Source organism: Haliotis cracherodii, unplaced genomic scaffold (assembly GCF_022045235.1).
Source record: "Haliotis cracherodii isolate W230 unplaced genomic scaffold, xgHalCrac1.p SCAF_22, whole genome shotgun sequence".
Taxonomy (NCBI): Eukaryota; Metazoa; Mollusca; class Gastropoda; order Lepetellida; family Haliotidae; genus Haliotis; species Haliotis cracherodii.
The window spans coordinates 10,940,853-10,948,500 of record NW_027266278.1 but is presented as its reverse complement, the minus strand read 5'-3'; positions in this window follow the sequence as shown (position 1 = coordinate 10,948,500).

Sequence of the window (7,648 nt, the reverse complement as noted above, 5' to 3'; positions counted from 1 at the left end):
TTGTAATAATGATATTTGCATTTTGTTTTCATTCATTCGCTGCAGCTTTGAACTGAATCATTCTTGTTCCTTTCCGTTTGGTTGGGAAGTTTTTCGATGCGCGATAGACGTTGTTTTCACAAGTATTTTCTTTTGTAAGCGTGTATATGTTACAGTCAATGTGTAAAATATGATTCACTCAGGCAATTTATTAAATATCTAAATATTTCAGTCATTTTACAAATTGACTGAATAATCCATTCATTTATTTAACCGACTGACTAAAAATGATAAAGACGACCAAAAGAGCTTAAACACATCACAATATATTAATTATGCTAAGAAAAGAAGCCAAACAATACAGAACTGTACTTGGTGATGATATTAAACATAAACAAATATTTGGAATTCGTTATCATATTAATAAAGATGGACATATTTTTCAGTTAATTTGTAAAATAAACTGAATATTTAGGCGTTTAATACATTTCCTTAGTGAAATCTGTTTACATTTTGAATGTAAACATATACACACGGTAAAATAAGCAATGTGCAGATGAAATATTTACTTTGTGTTGCAAGTCAAAATAGTGTACACGAAGATCGCACAATTACCAAGCAAGTGACTTATCAAAACTGCATCACCATTACCGATGCTCCCCACAAATATACCTACATTTCAAAAACTGTATTTCATTTTTGTTGATCATTGTGACCATATGTCCTTCTACTTTCAATAAAAATGCGCTTACGAATGGCGAGCACAGGTCGCGAACAAGTCTAGATTTCTGCTATATCATCCGGGTACTCACTGAGAAAATACAGTAATGCACAGGTAACAACTACTCCCGCGGAATTGCTTTAGATCAGTGCTCTTTTGTACGTTGAAATACTATATATTGTGAATGCCAAAATGATGTATCAAGGATCAAGTAGAAGATACATTGACCGTTGCACTGGGAGTTTATTCAACAGACCGTGAAAATAACACTGCTGTATCTTATTATTTATTTTAGATGACGCAGTCAAAGCTCACTTCTCCTGGCGGCCATTATCGAACGGCCAGCTAAAACACAACCCCGCGCTTACGTCTACAGGTCTCTTCCTGTAGTACGGTAATTAGTATTCTCTCCCTCAAGTGTATCCTCAATGATATAACCCACCCTCATTAATTACATGCTGCTCTTTTCCAGCCTCACGGCTATGGAGCTGTGATAAAGAGTCCAAGTCATCATAAAGTAATTAGGGTCCAATAAAAACAATGCGCCGCCAAACCTCATACATATTATCACTGAAAGTCGTACTACAGACGGTTAATGTCAAATCACAATAAAAGCATTTCAATTGCAATAACATGTTCCAGGACCATGTATTCTCTTAACACCATCGGATTTAGAAGCAATGGTCGTATAAAACAAAACACATCTATTTGATCACAACAGTATTCATGTTATTCCCACAAAATCACATAAAGAAAGGAGACATTAGGAAATACATGTGCATTATCATTTTTCGTCAGGATAACAAAATTTTCTCTCCTTGTTACCACCTCCAGGTTCAGCTTAAGACGGGTCCTCCTTTGGTCAAAAGTTTGTTCCCCCTCTAATGAGTGTGTCACGCGTTGCACACGAGTGGCGGACGGGGTGCACACCCGTGTGCAACGCGTTGCACACGGGTATCACACGCGTGACCAACCCGATGCACACTGGTTGCGTAACGCGTTGCCCATGCGTGTAAGGGGAATGAACTTCTAGGCAGTAGTGTAGTTGTCAGGATTTGGGTGAACATGGACTTCAGGCTGGCTTGTCTGTGCCTTATGAGTTCCGTTTGTGGAAATTACCTCCCCTTGATCTAACGCGACACCTGCCAATATGAAGTTGTACATGATGTGATTTAGTTATTATGATGTCGAGTGCTGTGTGTAGAGTGTGGTTGTCTCCCCAGCAAAGTGTTCCTCCTGTGATGGTCTTCAACATGGAGTCTCTTGGCTTCCTCACTCCATTCAACTTCTGCAACTTCCAGGAACAAGTCACCAGTGTTTACAAAGTACGATATATAGACATTGTTTTTCAGAGTGATAGGGAAAGAAGTCGCCAGTGTTTTACAAGGTACGATATGTAAACATTGTATCTGAGTGATAGCGACAGAAGTCACCAGTGTTTTACAAGGTACGATATATAGTCATTGTTTCTAAGTGAAAGGGAAAGAAGTCACCAGTGTTTTACAAGGTACGATATATAGACATTGTTTCGTAGTGATAGCGACAGAAGTCACCAGTGTTTTACAAGGTACGATATATAGACATTGTTTCTGAGTGATAGGGAAAGAAGTCACCAGTGTTTTACAAGGTAATTAAGATATATAGACATTGTTTCTGAGTGATATGGAAACATTAACACAAATTGCTGAAATCTGACAGCACATATTGTTTTTTAGCATTCTCATATTACAAGCCAAGATAGAAACTACTTAATAGTGAAGATGCACACAGTTGGCACCAGTCATAAGCCATGCTGCATTTTCACTTTTCATCTAGTTCTTGTAAAAATTATGATCACAAGTTACTTTGCGTAGAATCAAAAGGCAAAGAGTTTACTTATGAATTTGTTTTTGTATTTATTTAGCAAATTCATATGAATTAGGTTCAGATATTTACTATTGAAAAGAAAATTAGTTTAATATTTGTTGGAACTTCCCTTCATAATTGTTAATCATGTCAATGAAGAATAGAAAATGGCTAAAGGAGGTTGATTGTTGACGCAGTATATATGATTGTTTTTATTCTGGGAGCCCTATTTGATTTCCATTCTCAATCATTCAGGAATCTCAATTTCAATAAGGCAGCCATCTTTGATTTAATAAAAATATTCTTCTAAAATATTCTTCTCCAAAACGTAGAAGCCTGAAATTTGGAGGGTTAGATGGGCCGGTTTGTTCAAGACATCAAATTATGGCTGCCAGCATAAAACCATTCTGTGTCATTCAGGATGTGATGTTTTTGTTGTTTCAGGGGATGCTTCTCTGCTGTTGCGTTACCGCCTCAAATGTGTTGTATGTAATCAGGGTTCCGAGTGCTCCAGAATACCTCATGTAAAAAATATAGACAAGAAATGTGGGACCGCCCATATATTAGTAAGTACATGTACCTATTGCCATCTGATTGATGACTGATGACTGAGTTTGTTCCGTATGAGTTTAGAGCCAGTTGGTTCTGATTGGCCGTTAATGATGCAGACCCCATAGTGATTCTGGGTTAGAAAATGTCCCCATAGGCTGGTCGAAAGAGGTGACCAAATTAATTATCGTCATGGTACTTCAAAGACTTGTTACTCACAATATCGATCACTGCTTCGGCTGGCCTAGACATAGAGAATCTCCCCGAGTGTCTTTTGATATCAAATCCATCAACGGGTGTTGATATATTTGATATCAAAAGACACTCCTTGGAGATTTTATTTTTCATCCAACATCATTCTTCCTACTTTTTCAGTTTGAAGACAGTAATATGCAGTGTAAAAAGTACTGCTCATAGCTTCAGTAGCAGAGACATTAATGATGTCATTTGATTGTGACGTCATGGTAACAAATGACATCACGATGGTCTGGAAAGCATTGTGATGCAATTTCATTGCAGCGATATCCACAATGTAGATATCGTTTGATCTCACACAAGCCATATCTTCTGTGAAAGCCAGTCTGAATGATAAATGATTATTTACAGACCGGTATCATTTGGCTGCAATATTGCTGAGTGCTTTTTTTAAACAACAAACAAACAAAAAGAAACACAATGATACAGTGTTGATTGTGCAGTTTCTGTTTCAGGTGCTGAATGAAGTAGTGATAGACCGAGGGCCTTCCCCATACTTGTGCAATATAGACCTGTATATAGAGAGTTGACTTGTCACGTCAGTACAGGGGGACGGTGAGTGAGAATTATGATCATTATGACCATTATGACCACCTTGACCATCGTTGACAGTTGGACTCTTTCAGAACCCATGGCTTGACTGTTTGAATGTGTCCAAAACCAAACTCTGCGAATCCTGTTTCATCTTCACGCCGACTGGCAGCACTGCGTATACGGTGGCAGCAGGGGCATCCATGATCCATCCCAACGTCCCCTGCATCCTCATCACACCCATCTGCCCGCACTTTCATTCAGGCCCGTTGTCGTCCCAGCCGGCGTGTAAATCAAAGTGAGTACAGTTATATGACTATTAGAAGGGTGATGATCACCTGGAGGTATTGTGCAAACAACCTGAAGTCTGTGTGAAGATCTGGTTAGGGCTTTGTGAAAGTCCTTGGATATAGTCTGGTGAAGTCTTCTGTTGGTCTTGTGTGTAGTGATGGTCTGTCGAAGGTTTTGTGGAGGTCTGGTGATGGTTTTGTAAAGGTCTGCTGAAGTGTAGTGATGGTCTAGGGAAGTCTAGTTATGGCCAGTTGAAATCAACTGATGGTTTGGTGAGTCTAGTGATGGTCTTGTGAGGGCTTTGTGAAGGTCTAGGGATGGTCTTGTGAAGTTTAGTGATGATCTTGTGAAGTCTAGTGATGGACTGGTAAGTCTAGCGATGGTCTGTGGAGGGTTTTGTGAAAGTCTGGTGAAGTCTAGTTATGGCCAGATGCAGTCTACTGATGGTTTGGTGAGTCTAGTGATGGTCTTGTGAGGGCTTTGTGAAGGCCTAGGGATGGTCTTGTGAAGTCTAGTGATGGTCTTGTGAGGGTTTTGTGGAAGTCTACTGATGGTCTTGTGAGGGCTTTGTGAAGGTCTAGTGATTGTCCTGTGATGGTTTTGTGAATGTCATAAGATTGTCCACAGTTGCAGTCAATTGACCCAGCATTATGTCTGTGGTGAGGTCATACAATGGTCTCTTAAATGTCCAAATGAAGCTCTTGTGATGTTCATTGACGCATCATTATGTCTGTGGAGATGGGCACAAGTTCTTGGATCATATGGGTCGCTGCTGTCATATGAAGAAACACATCACATCAACACCTTCAGATAAAGGGGGATAACTCCAGCCCAGAAAGTTATACTGTGATGAGAATCGTAGGAAATTATCTCTTAAGGCTAGAAGTTTCTTATGACAAAATGTCTTCGAGAATGTTTCAATAGTGCACTGACATCGCACAAGGCTTTCAGTGATTATTCATTTACATTCTCAACTCCGTAGGGAGTATTCTTCTGTGTGGATTTCAGTTACAAAATGGTCCACTGCAACTTGTCGTTATAGGCGACTGAATGGATCATGTGGTCAGGTTTCGTGACATCTTTTTTAGCTTTTCATCAAACCCTAATGGCATAATATCAACCACTGGTTAGCCTGGTCCTGCCTTGATTATAACAGACCCCTGTCATAGAGATGGAATATGGTAAAGAAACAAAACAAGTTGCAAATGTGAAAGTGAAATACAGAAATTGTCAGATCTAACTTGTCTTTCGAAATATCTTTATCTTCTTGTAAGTGTGAACCTCCACATGCTTGTGTAGCGTATGTGTTTGCTTGTTCAGATCATGGTGTCTCCGGATGCGCGGAACAATGCCTGGGTGTCCTTTGATGGCCGGAACAGACAGGAAATACAGCAAGGAGACACGTGAGTAGAGGTTTAGACGTTGTCTATCGTAGGTTTCACTTTGTTTTAAGGTATGACCTGTAACAATATAGAATGTTTAGTTGAAAGAACATTAATGAAAATTATCGACTAACTGTACCTCATTTGCCGGCTACGTATAACCACAGCGTACCCGATTCCCTTCGTGTGTAAATTGTATAACCATGTATACTATAACTTACTGCCCCTCACTTCTAGGCTACGTATCACCACGGCGATGTACTCGATTCCCTTGGTGTGTACACTGTATAAACCATGTATACTATAACTTACTGTCCCTCACTTCCAGGCTGCGTATCACCACGGCGATGTACCCAGTTCCCTCGGTGTGTGCCAAGGACCAAATAGACGATTGGTTTGATGGTCTCGCTGACTGTCTCCACTGGAACGTACGGCGGCAACAGAAGACGTTACCTTCATTACCCAGCACCACCAGTCTGGACTCCGTTATCTTGGACCCTGACAGCAACTGACCAAGTTGTTTGTGTAACAAGCCTACAAGTAAATTCTAGCAGGAAATATACGTAATAAATGTGCTTTTATAGACCCTGACTCACTGACCAGGACACCGTGAGATTGGTGTTGTGTCAACTGTGTTCACTGCTGAAGATCATCTGAACTGTATAACTGACCACGTCAAGTGCAAGGTCAAGGCTGTGATTAAAAAGACACCATGATTAGACGGCTTCTATGTACCTCCAGATTCATACATGGTTATTTGGATTTGGCAGGAGGTGAAGATGTGTGAGATCAAGACTATCTAGTTGTGCAGGTGTCTGTGTGCACATGTGTCTGAATGTCTGGTATCTAAGTGTCAAGATGTGCTGGTATCTAGGTGTCCAGATGCCCTGGTATCTAGGCGTCCAGGTGTCTGTGTGCACATCTGTCTGAATGTCTGGTTTCTAATTGTCAAGATGTGCTGGTATCTAGGCGTCCAGGTATTTGTGTGCACATCTGTCTGAATGTCTGGTATCTAAGTGTCAAGATGTGCTGGTATCTAGGTGTCCAGATGCCCTGGTATCTAGAATCAAGATGCCCTGGTATCTAGGTGTCCAGATGCTATGGTATCTTGGTGTCTGGGTGTTCCGGTACTCAGTGTCCTGTCCTCAAAACTCGAGCTAGCTCAAGTTTCCCTATAAGGAATACAATCACATCTGTTTTTGATAGAGATGAAACTTTGGAATGGAATCATCTTTTATAATTCTATATGATCACATGACAGGTCTATGAGAAGGCAATATTGAGTTTTATACACAGGACTGGAGTGCAATAATACCAGCTTGATCGGGAAGGTGAGAGAGACAACTGGGTCACATTGACCTTTTCCATTGGCGCCGTTATCTGGTATTTTAAATGTGTATACACAGTCTCATGCAAAGGGTGTGTTTCTGCTGTTGTAGTGACACTGTGGTCAATTGGCATTTGTATATATGTCAGATACGTAGTTTAAAATACTTAAAATGTTTTAAATGGCTGAGAAGGTGATGAAGGGAGATATCGTTATTCATTGTGTCTGTCTGGACAGAATGATTTAGTTTAATTATCCTGTTAATTGTTCATACATCATTAATATATATGACAATAGCTTTGTGTTAGTTGATGTTTCTTAATTCTCTCGGCAAAGCAGTTTTGTTGTCATGGAAACAGATGATGTCATCCCTTTCCCTGGCCTGTTCTAACCATATCCGTGTTCACTGTAAACGTCCTGTGTCATTGAATGATTCTTCAACAGTAAGGTCTGATAAAACTAAGATGTTGTTCAAAGCAGTGTTGACCCCAACTCACTCACTCGTTTACCCTTGCTGCCATTGTCATTTATCCTTCTGTCCGTGTGAAGCTGAGTATACTGCCAATGTGTCATGTTGAGGGAATGGTGTGTTCGTTATTACACAGCCTCATTGGTATTGGGATATTATAGGGAAATGTATCCGTCAGGGTTACAACAGTACTGCAAGAGTTAACACTTGCGATTATATACCCAGTACCTTTACCTTCCAACATTGTGTCTGACGTAGCTGTCTGCCTGTTGTCCCGTGAATGGCAACATTTCTTCTTC